Source organism: Phodopus roborovskii, unplaced genomic scaffold, assembly GCF_943737965.1.
Source record: "Phodopus roborovskii unplaced genomic scaffold, PHOROB, whole genome shotgun sequence".
NCBI classification, from domain to species: domain Eukaryota; kingdom Metazoa; phylum Chordata; class Mammalia; order Rodentia; family Cricetidae; genus Phodopus; species Phodopus roborovskii.
In genome coordinates this window covers 23647-36558 of record NW_026126188.1, presented here as the reverse complement: position 1 = coordinate 36558, position 12912 = coordinate 23647, and the positions used below count along the sequence as shown (strand labels likewise).

At 42.9% G+C, this 12912-nt stretch overlaps 1 pseudogene; it reads left to right on the top strand.

Annotated features, from left to right (window-relative positions):
- The first annotated feature begins 10016 nt into the window (after positions 1-10016).
- On the top strand, positions 10017-11410 carry LOC127218583 (patatin-like phospholipase domain-containing protein 4; annotated as a pseudogene).
- The last annotated feature ends 1502 nt before the right edge of the window (positions 11411-12912 follow it).

Genomic DNA, 12912 nt, shown 5'->3' with positions numbered 1-12912 from the left:
TTCTCCACAGACTATGTTCTCTGATGATTAGGTAATCTTGAATTTGGTAACCAGTAAAAGCTGTAGGCACACTTCCAGAGGTGTGGCTATGACTTGTTTAGGCGAATCAAATGCTGTCATGAAAAGTTTTAGGAGATTGTTATCTTGGGAGACTGTAATGTCCCATGATAACACTTTCTCGAAGCTGCTCTCTGGTCCTTGGCCCATGTTACCAGGATAGAGAATACAAGTAGCGTTGCCAGGCAACATTTATGAACCACCATTCTGTCACATTCTAGTGCCCCTCCCGCATGCTAAAAGGAGTATACCTACCAATGAACTAACCTTACATCCTCACTGAGTTGCTCACAAAAACAAAGCAGGGCTCTTTCTTTTGAGTTCTACATACTTACCAGTCTCTTGAGCTAAAACACGCCTATAGTGACATAAGCATGAAAACGAAACCATCATTGTGCCATACAAGTACAATCATTAGTACTTTAAACCTGTTTTCTATGCTTCCATTTTCTAATTTCTAGAACGGAAACAATACAATTAATCGCCTGTACAATTATCCTTTTCCCTTCATTGAAAATAAAATTAACTCCTCTGCATCCTCTTACCTTTAGAGGACCTTGATCCCATGGTTTTTCAGAGTTGTTTAGATTTGCCGGAGGCTGATGATTAAGGATTTTGAGCTGTGTCTTCTGTTTCTTTCAGTCATTTTGGATTCCTCAATTGACTGTTCTCTATTAAGTCCTGTACCCCGCTTTCTAAGATGGTTATTTAGAGTTATTTATTGTTGCTGGTGTGTCATGTTAACAGCCCGACAGAAATCATTAGATGAGATTCCCTGATCAGGAGATTATTCAGTTATTCCATTTTTAAAATCGGTGGTCACTGTGTCCCTCATGGGTCAGTTCTGTTGCAACCTCTCAGAAACTGATGATGCACAACAGTACAGTTTTTTTTTTTTTAAGTCGTGTAATCATTCGAATGGTAAAAATCTACTTTTGCGTAATCAGTAATCACTATATAAGGCAGTGTCTCCCATTCTTTGGCCACTGCTTCTGGTACCGATCTCCTGCTTTGTCAATGCCACAGCAGCAAATGACGGATGACACCATCATTAGTTACGCAATCAAATAAGTTAATAATTGGATAGTCCTCCATATTTAACTTTCAAAAGATGGAACCAAACTCCAGTGATTGTCAAGGAAGTAGTACTTAGATAATTCAATAATGCCACTTGATTAACTGCCATGGAGTTTTGGCCCGACTCCAGTCAAGAAGAACATCTTCATCGATTTTAATAATTAATATATAATGAAAAATGATTGAAAAATGAAATGGTGGTGCATAATTAAATCCAACATGGAGTAGTCAGACTGATCTCTTCCTGGAATAGTGATGTTTTTAAAAAATTAAATTGAAAATTAATTAGTGGGCCTTTTATATTAACACTGATGAGATGGCACCAAAGTCCTAAACCTATCACTGATGTAAAGATCTAATTACATAGCTAAATGATGAAGTAATGAGATGCTATTACATCATCAACTCCAAAAATCTGACTCCAAACGGGATTTATGGTCCATAACGTTACCTGTATTTGAAATACATAAATTAAATGATGAATTATTACTTAATTTCCTAGTTTAACAGTTAAAGAAGTAAGTGTAGTATTAGATGACATGATGGTCTGGTACAACAGTCTCCCCAAAGGAGGCTCAAAACTCCAGTGATCACTGAATACGTAATGACAGATTTTCATAATTAAATGAATAAACAATAAACAAGTGGATGGTGTTTTATGCGTGAAGCCTAAATAATTGTTCAATATTGAAGAGACATTGAGTTCTTAATCATAGATTTGAACAAAAAAATGAATGAATAGATAGTTTCTCAAAATTCACCCCTAGAGAGATAACAAAATGATGTCAACATTGATTTAAATAAACAAAGGAAGAAAGAAAGAATGCAATAAAGAAAGAAAGAAAGAATTCACAAGATACAATTTAACACCAACAAGGTGGATCCCAGACTCCACTCTCCCTGGAGTAGGAAAAGACAGATTTGAATAATGAAATAATCAGATAGTTAGATGGTCTATCACACTTGAGTCACACAAGGTGGCGCCAAACTTCAGGGATCACAGAATTTAATAATTACATCTTTAAATATGTAAGCCATTGACATTTTTCTGTATCATCAATTCCTGGGCAGACTTGCCAGGTATGAAACTGTATGCTGTCATCACGCATATTTAACAGGCCATCAGTTAATCGTCAGATAATCATACTGTCTTGCCTGATGGATTCTGTTGGCCTGACTTCATCACAAGCGCCTGAATATCTGTTGTGGTGCGGCAGGAATTGAGATAGTGGGCCCAATCATGGCGTAGCAGTAGTAGCCACAATGTTGATAACAGCTGAAAAGATGGCTGCAGCAGGGGCATCAATAGCATAGCTGAGAGAGAGATGTTCTTCTGTGTTCTGAGTCGTCATCCTTTTGCCAGGTCTCGGTGATGGTGCCGAACTGCTAGTGCCACTCCTTCTTCTCATGGTAGATCACTACCGATGTGAAGATGTGGAGGTAGAGCAGGTAGTCAACACCCAGACCACCGTTCCGGCCTTGGTGGAGTCCATGTACTTCTCAGAGGGCACCGTACATCTTTCTGGACTCAATCATCCAGCATCCCTCGTACACTGGGAGATGCATAGATCATTCACAAAATGCTCTGCCCATGTCTACATTTTTCCTAACTTTGTCCCTGAGAGATATTTGCACCCTATCCGTAATCGGTGATGGCACTGTCTGTCGTTTACATAATTTAAAGAATTAAATAAGTCACTAATAGCTGTCACAATACATAGGTGATATAGCAATTTATTGGAGGGAAGCATGGTCAGAATGCAGGCATGAAGGATGTCATCATCATCAATTGAAAAAATGAATCATTATATGTGATGATATTGCACAATAACTCCACAAGAGGTAATTATACAGGTCTCTTCATGGAATGGAGGACTGTTGTTTACATAACTGTATAAATATTTATATTATCTTGGGGATTAACACAGATTGTCAATTTAAATACATTAATTATGTGATTAGATGATCTGTGGCACCAGATTCCATGTGTCATGGACGATATAATCATTGTTTTATATAATTAAATAATCAAATAATGAGTTCATGTAACATCATCCACTTCCCTAAGGTGGCTCCAAACCAGGCTCATGAACGATGATGTCGTGATTAATTTAAATATTTTAACTACATAATTGACATTAAGATGGTCTATAATAATTGCCTCCAACATCGCGTCACCACAATCCACTGATCATGGATTATCTCATGTCCTATTTTAATAATCAAATAACAACATAATCATAGGATGAAATGGTCTGCCATACTCCACACAATTGACTCTCAGTTGACTCCCACATAATTGTGGGACACTCCCAGGTTCATCAGTTATTTAATCGCAGAGCAGAGTAGTAACATGTTTAAATGCTGAACTGTAATTGTGTATGCAGAGTTCTTAGAAGATATCACATATTGAATGTTGGACGGCTTCCTCAAAAGAGATGAACTTAAATCCACCAATCCCTAAGTCTACTCTAACAAATGGATTATCACCTTACTGAAGGAGGTCAACAATGGCAAACACACCTTTTGATGAATAATTGTGAGTCTTAATATCTTTTGTTCCATAGTTTCACTTCATAGGAGAGAGAGTATTCATAAACAGAAGACTTTGAACTGTTTCTCCACAGACTACGTTCTCTGATGATTAGGTAATCTTGAATATGGTAACCAGTAAAAGATGTAGTCACACTTCTAGATGTCTGGATATGACTTGTTTAGGCGAATCAAATGTTGTCATTAAAAGTTTTAGGAGATAGTTATCTTGGGAGACTGTAATGTCCCATGATAACAATTTCTGGAAGCTGCTCTCTGGTCCTTGGCCCATGATACCATGATACAGAATGCAACAGGGCTGCCAGGCAACATTTATGAACCAACATTCTGTCACATTCCAGTGCCCCTCCCGCATGCTAAAAGGAGTATACCCTCCAATGAACTAACCTTACATCCTCACCGAGTTTCTCACAAAAATAATGCTGGGCTCTTTCTTTTGAGTTCTACATATTTACCAGTCTCTCAAGCTACAACATGCCTATAGTGACATTAGCACAAAAACGAAAGCATCACTGTGCCATTCAAGTACAATGATGAGTATTTTAAACCTGTTTTCTATGCTTCAATTTTCTAATTTCTAGAATGGACACAATAGAATTAATCACCTCTACCATATTCCTTTTCTCTTTATTGAAAATAAAATGAACTCCTCTTCATTCTCTTACCTTTAGAGGAGCTTGATTCCATGGTTTCTCAGAGTGGTTTAGATTTGCATTAGGCTGATGATTAAGGATTTTGAGCAGTGTCTTCTGTTTCTTTCAGTCATTTTGGATTCCTCAATTGACTGTTCTCTATTAAGTCCTGTACCATGCTTTCTAATATGGTTATTTAGTGTGATTTATTGTTGGTGGTGTGTCATGTTATCAGCCCGACAGAGTTCATTAGATGAGATTACCTGATCAGGAGATTATTCAGTTATTCCATTTTTAAAATCGGCGGTCACTGTGTCCTTCATGCGTCAGTTCTGTTGCAACGTCTCAGAATCCGTTGATGTGAAACAGTACAGTTTTTTTTTTGATCGTGTAATCATTCAATTGTTAAAAATCTACTATTACATAACCAGTAATCACCGTATAAGGCAGTGTCCCCATTCTGTGGGCACTGCTTCTGGTACCGATCTCCTGCTGTATCAATCCCACAGAAGCCAAATGACGGATGACACCATCATTACTTACACAATCAAATGAGTTAATAATTGGATAGTCCTCCATACTTAACTTTCTTAAGATGGAACCCAACTCCAGTGATTGCCAAGGAAGTAGTACTTAGCTAATTAAATAATGCCACGTGATTAACTCCCATGGAGGAATGGACCGACTCCAGTCAAGAAGAACAAAACCTTCATCGATTTAAATAATGAATATATAATGAAAAATGATTGAATAATGTCATGGTGGTGCATACTTAAATCTCACATGGAGTAGTCACACTGATTTCTTCCTGGAATAATGAGGAATTTAGAAAATTAAATTGATAATTAACTAGTGGGCATTTTATATTAACCCTGATGAGATGGCACCAAAGTCCTAAACCTATTGCTGATGTAAAGATCTATTTATGTTCTGTCCCTGGCCATTCTGGCCCTGGCCTTGAACGATCTGTCCTTGGCATTTATGGCCCTGGCCATTCTGGCCCTGGCCTATCTCACCCTGGTTCTGTCCCTGGCCATTCTGTCCCTGGCCCTGAACCTGGCCCTGGCTTTTGCCCTGTCACTGGCCCTGTCCCTTGCTGTTCTTTCCCTGTCCCTGGCACTGGACCTGTCCCTGATATTGGCCCTGGCTCTGGCCGTTCTGACCATTACCCTGGTCGTTCTGGCCCTGGTCGATCTGGCCCTGGCCCTGGCTGTTCTGGCCCTGGCCCTTGCCCTGGCCCTGGCCCTGGCTGTTCTGTCCTTGGCCCTGGCACTGGCCCTGGCCATGTTCCTCACCCTGGCCGTTCTGACCCTTACCCAGGTCGTTCTGGCTCTTGCTGTACTGGCCCTGGCCCTGGTCGTACAAGCCATGGCCATTCTGGCCCTTGCCCTGGCCATTCTAGCACTGGCCTTTCTTGCTCTGGCTTTTCTTGCCCTGACCCTGGTCTTTCAGGTCCTGGGTTCTTGTATAGAAATTTCTGGCCCTGGCCCTTGCCGTTCTGGCCCTAGCCTTTGTTGCCTTTGCCCTTGGATTTCTGGCCCTGGCCATTCTGGACTTAGCCCTGGATGATCTGGACTTAGCCCTGGCTGATCTGGCCCAGGCTCTGGCCCGGGCCTTGGCCCAGGCCCTGGCCCTGGCCCTGGCTAGTGTCAGGAGTTGTACTCAGTTTGTAGAGCCAGTTTCAAGCATTAAATTGAATAAAGCCACCTTAATGGTTCTATTCATTGTTTCTACCTGTTCTAAACTCTGGGGTCTATATGTACAATGTAATTTCCAATTGATCCACCGTTCTTCTGATCTGAGCAAGAAGCCATAGAACAAACACCTTTTATTTCCTAAAGTCTCTTTAATTTTTTTTATATTTTGGGCTGCCTGAACTGCAGATAGAGTTCCAGGACAGCCAGTATTGAAAATATGTGTTGGAAAATCAATAAAGAAAATAAAATTAATTAATGAGAAAAATCTACTACAAAATGACAAGAGTAGTAGTAGTTACAGTTGTAATCATAATCATGCTCAGTCCTCCTCATCATAATAATAATAATTAAGATTTTGAATTATCCAGCCTGGTTTATAAAGTTTGTTCCAAGACAGGAATTACTACACAGCCAAACCCTGTCTTGAAAAACCAAAATAAATAAATAAATAAATGAATAAATAAATAAATAAAAAAGAAAAAAATGCATGTTTCTGCTTTGGCTTTAAGAACACTCTAACCATTGAGGAATTACTCTTGTCAACCAAGAATCACTAGCCAATCAGGGAATCTGAGCCCACAGGCCAATCTAAGGTTTTACAGGAAATTTTTGGAGCCATGCTGCAGGTTTGATTTTATAGCACAGCAGGCACCATTGGATTGGTTGCTCTGCTGTGAGTGCTGCTGTAGGAACTTTGAGGGCATGGAAGAGCAAGGAAGACATAGAATGGTAAGCAAGGGAATGCTATCCTAAGAAGAAGAGCATGGTATTTAGAGGCAGAGACTGTGAAGCAGGGACTCCCTGAGACTGGTTGGAAACCTAATGACTCATTCAAATTTCCATGAGATACCATGTAGTCCTAGAAGTTATGCAGATCAGGGTGCAGAATGTGATTACTTTAATTTGGGGGCTTAATAAGAGGAATGCATTTCAATAAGGGAGCTTTGTGTTTAAACATTTTTGTAGTCAACACCAACATGCTTTTCCTGAATATGGAAGGGAAGTATCAGTACATGGAGGGGCAAAGTTTGCCCAGTGCATTCAAGATGTTCTTAACTTCACATCTAACATTTCAGTATAAGATGAATTAGGAGTTAATTTTATACATACTGTAGATGGCATTCTTTTTATTTCTTTATATATTTATATTTATTTATATTGTACTTTAAAAATCTTAATAAGAACATCTTATTTTCTTATAGATCTCAGCTCCCTCTCCCTCCCATCCTCTCATACCCCCCACAGGCCCCTCTCCCCCATCACATCCCCTATCCACTCCTTAGGAAGATCAGCCTACCAAGAGGTATCATAACAATCTTCCCTTTGTGGTAGGGCCTTCTCTCATGGTTGTAGGCTAAGGGATATTCCCCATTTGGAGTCAATTTGGTATATCCTGGAAATGGCAATAATTTAATTTATTTTTTTATATTTATTTAATTTATATATTTTTGTTCCTGGGTTTATTGATTTTTTTGTTTCAAATAAAGTGTTTCTTTGTAAAGGTTAGGAAATTGACCTGGGACTTGCTCTGTAGAGCAGGTTAGCCCCAAGCTCATAGAGATATGCCTTCCTATGCCTTTGTAGTGCTGGGATTAAAGGCATGGGCCACTAAAGTCATACATAAATGACATTCTTGTGTTGGATAATCCTCCACCAATAAGCTATGATGAGAAAAATTAGAATTGTTGTTACAAAATATTTACCAATTCTTACAGGATACTGAGTAACACAAAATAGAATTTAGCTGAGGGAGTGATGCCTAAAAAATAACCCAAAGATGAGTAGTACAGTAACCAGGTCTGTTACAGATTAGGATACTAAAATACACATTTGATCTCCAGTCTTGTGCAGACAGTTATCTCCAAAACATGATAAAGGAGACACCCCTAATTTTTAAAGAGTAACCAGCCCCATCCTCATCCAATAGAAAATGTCTTTTATAAGCTGCTGAAGGGGTCACAAATAGGTCACAGTGAACATTAAAGCCTGGTGTGCCCTAAAGTTCTAGTTTTCGTATACAGAAATTTTTTTCTGCCAGATGGAAAAGTTGAGACCAGATGACACCTTTGTGTACCACAGGGTTGCTTTTGTGTTTTGTGGGGACATTCACTGATAAACTGTAAGTTTGGCTTCTGGAATTTATGAACATCTCATTCAAAATTCAGGTTTTCTTACATGATTTACACAAAGCTTAGAAACTTTTAAAAAGAGGTGATGGGGATCTTCATTCAGCAATATGTGATCAGAGTGCTATTACCATTTACCTACCATCCACAACAATGGTGTGATTCAGAAAGTTGAGTTTCTGGGAACAAATGTAATTTCTGATCTACAGTAATTTCTCAGGTGTGCATGATGTTGAATTTTATGACTCAACTCTGAGATGTTTCATTGTTTAAATGGTGATGATGACCTCCTTCATGAGCGGAGTCTGGCCATGCTTCCCTTCCAGTTAAATGCTACATAACCTCTTTATTGTGACAGTTAGCTATTACTGACTTATTTATTTATTTCTTTAAATTATGTAAACGACAGAAAGTGCCATCACTGATTATGATTAGGGTGCAAATATCCGTCAGGGACAAAGTTAGGAAAGTTGTAGACACGAGTAGAGCATTTTCTGAATGATCTATGCATCTCACAGAGTACTAGGGATGCTGGGTGATAAGAGTCCAGAAGACTGCGTGGTGCCCTCTGAGAAGTAAAAGGACTTCAGCAAGGCCAGCATGGTGGTCTGGGTGTTGACTACCTGCTTGTCCTCCACAGCTTCACATCAGTTGTGACCTACGATGAGAAGAAGATGTGGCACAAGGAGGTCGGCACCATCACCGAGACCTGACAAAAGGATGATGACCCAGAACACTGAAGAACATCTCTCTTTCTGCTCTGCTGGTGATGCCCCTGCTGCCGCCATCATTTCAGCTGATATCAACATTTTGGCTACTACTGCTACGCCAGGATTGGGCCCATTATCTCAGTTCCTCCGCACCACAACAGAGATTCGGGTGCTGGTCATGATGGCAGGCCAGCAGAATTCTTCAGGCAAGACAGTATGATGATCTGATGATTAACCTATGGAATTTTTAAAATGCATGATGACAGCATACTTTTCTATATCTGGCAAGTCTGCCCATGAATTGATGATACAAAAAGGTCAATGACTTACATATTTAAAGATGTAATTATTAAATTCTTTCATTATATAATCTGGGAACCCTGAAGTTTGGTGCCACCTTGTGTGACTCAAGTGTGACAGACGACCTAACTATCTGATTATTTCATTATTCAAATCTGTCTTTTTCTACTCCAGGAAGAGGGGAGTCTGCATCCACTGTGTTGGTGTTAAACTGTCTCTTGTGATTTCATTATTTATTTATTTCTTGATATCAATGTTGATATCATTTTGTTATCTCTCTAGGGATGAATTATGAGAAATTATCTCTTTATTCATTCTTTTTCTTCCTCAAATCTGTGAGAAAGAATGCAATGACGCCATTGCTGTAGACGTTGAGGGAGAAGGCGCCCTGTGCCATCACACACAGAGCGACCGCCCAGCCCGGCCCTGCAGTGCATGCAGGGAGTTATAGTCCCTGGCAGTGGCCTTAGGAACAGAGGCTTCATACAGAGAAGCCGCCATCTTGATAGTACACTGAAGGGTGCTGGCGCACCAGTGAGGACACAAACAGTGACCACTGTAGGCGTAGCAAAGTATGCTGGGAATCATAGTCCCCTTCCACCCTGAGATGGGCGGGGCTCCGAGACTGCTGGGAAAATTCCACAGTGTGGGAAGCTGAGGGGATATTGCCGGCCAGTGACGTCACAGGGAACAAGGTCCACTGCGCAGCCTCCTGGGAAATGTAGTCCCGGAGAGCAGCAGTGAAGACAGAGGCGCCATTTCTGTCATTCTTTTTTGAGGGGGCATGGCTTCCTTTCCTCACGTGACCCCATCCTTCCCCCGGATACTCCGCCCACAGGCCCCATAGGCCCCGCCCCGCCCCGGATGACCCCGCCCTTGCACCTGTCTTTCAGGGCCTGTGGCTTCCTGGGCATTTACCACCTGGGCATGGCTGCTGGGCTGTAGGCACATGGGGCGGGGCTGCTGGGTGATGTCAGGGGCTATGCAGGGGCATCAGGTGGGGCCCTGGATGCAGCAGTGCTGCTGACTTCCCCTGAGCAGCTGGAGGTGTGTGTGGGCGGGGCACATGTGATAGTCATGTGACATGTTACATGTCGGGGGTCACGTGTGTGGTTCCCACCCTTCCCACAGGCCTGCACAGGCTTTCGCACACAGCCTGGCCGAGGATGCCAGGCAGCAACCACTGGGCACGGCCACACCCAGCTTCTACCTCATGGAGCAGCTGAGGTGCATGGGGGGGTATAAGGGGGGTGGTGTTGGGCACACATCACATGGTACATGTTACATGTCATGGGTCACGCATGTGGATCCCATTTCAGGGGTCACAGGTCATATGTGTCCCCCCTCCCCCGCACCATCAGGGATGGCCTGGACTGGATCTTGGCAGCCCATGCTCATGTCCTGGTGCAGGGCTGGCTCTATGTGTCCTTGACTGTGGTGAACACATTACAGAACCGCCTTGTGTTCCAGTTCCCGACCCGTGAGGACCTCGTACAGGTGAGGGGGCGGGGCCGCAAGTGTAAGAATGTGTCATGTTCCGTGTTTCCTACATGTATGTTTCATCTGTGTTTGCACATGCGTGTCGCATGTTTGCACATACGTGTATCGTTTTTCTCATGTGTGTCCCACGTTTCCCCTCATGCGTGTCCTATGTTTCCCCTCATGTACAGGTCCTTCTCGCCAGCTGCTTCATCCCCATCTACTCAGGGCTGAAGCCCATGGAGTTCCAGGGTCAGGTGGGCGGGGCGGTAAGGGGTGGGGTGGGTGGGTGTGGTCACACGTGTGTGACCCCGAACACGCGTGTATATTGTCGCGATTCCTCACTTGTCTCCCGGCCCCCCATCTCCCCAGGCCTGGGCAGATGGTGCCCTCTCATGCAGCCTCCCCCTGCCCCCTGGTGGTAGCACCCTCACCGTATCCCCATTCTGTGGATGCCATGACATCTCGCCCCACGACCCTGGCCAAGGTCTTGGCTTGTGCGTGCACGTGACTGGACAGGATGTGGAGGTGAGCCGTGTGGGGCTTCCGTGGCCACTCCTGTCACAGCATGCTCACACCAACCTCACTTCCAGCCCAGCCCACACACACTTCCGTCTCCACCCACACTCATTTCCGGCCCCGCCTAGATCTCCACCGCCAATTTTGCCCGCCTGGCCCGAGCACTCTTCCCGCCGTCCCGTGGAAGCCTGGAGCCTCTGTACCATGATGGCTTCTGCGACGCCATAAGCTTCCTGCGCCGTGAGGGCCGCTTCTGGTGAACAGGCATGTGTGCACACATGTATGTAGCTGAATAAATGAAGTCCCTGTGATTTACATGCTTGTCATTTGTTTTACAAGCATGTCATGCCTGTGGCTTCTGTGATCCTAATGCGCCAGCTCCACAACACTTATGTATGTCGCGTGTACACATGACATCCCGGCTGGCGCCGCCTCCATTACATGCAGTTCACGTATGGAGTCATGGTGTTTCCATGTGAGCCAGTGCAGTGTGCATTGGAACCTGTGTACATGGCATGTGATCCCGTGTAGTTAACATGTGAGCCTGTGTATTTGACATGTGATCCCTTTTAGTTAACATGTGAGCCCATGTGTACAACATGGTATTCATGTCTTTACCATACATGATGATGTACTTACATTATTGCTTCATGTACTTACTGTGAGATCCCATGTAGCTAGCATGTATAAATGGGTAGTTTGCATTGGTGTCACATACTTAGCATGTAAGTAACTTGCAAAGTCATGTGGGCAACATCTGAGCCGTTGCAGCAAACATAGGAGCCCTCAGAGTTTACATACGGGTTCATGTAATTAACATGAGGACATGCAGTAAACACATGAATTCAAATGGATAGCATGTTTATATTTGCTTTACCAGGGTGTGGTTGGGGTTGGAGGGGAAATAAATACGTGGTCGATACATTGGCGGTTGGGTTATATATGTGGGTTACATATTTGCACTTGCTCCACCTATGTTACATGTATGATATGCATGTTTATTTTTAGTTGTTTGTTGTTATTTTCTGTTCTTTGACTTGGGCCAGGTCATGTATGTGAGGGGGGACACAGGCATGGGCAGGGCGTGCAGGGAGAAAACATGAAGGAGGAAAAAATAAAAGTAAAAAGAAGGGAAAGAACCCGCGAAACAATTACGGTGGAGACGAACAACAACAACAATAATAGTGGGGAAAGAATGGGCTTAAATACTGACTCACAGCACAGTAGAAAAATTATAGGAAGTTTAGCTCCTTCCTACCAGGTGTGTGTTGTCACCAGGTGTGTGTCATCAAAACGGGAAGACTACCAACAAAAGCCTCGGGGCAAGGGGTTCCCGCCAATTGCTTCAGGCTAGCTCAAGGTGCCTCAGGGGTCCATGCAGGGCCCTACAGGTCCCCCTTTCTCATAATATAAACTAACACCTGCCTTAGGTGATAGAGAACATCAGCATAATTCCTTACCCATCATTGGAGAGGTCACCCAGGCCCGTAACCTACATGTCTTAGGTTAGACATTTGCCCCCTCTGCGTTACCCTTCACTGGTGAATAGTTTGTTCAGCCACATGTGGGCAGAGGCCTTTTCTCTTGAGTCAAAGACAGTATCTGTCTTCTTAGAAAGTTGGCCCAGGCCTCTTTAGTGCTGTAGCAAAATAGCACAAAGTGCAAGGCCTACAAACCCCAATGATCTGCCCCCAAGTTGAAGTCCTTGTAAAAAGCTTTCTGCATTAGCAAGTGGCACTCAGGTTTCATAGATGTTAATGAT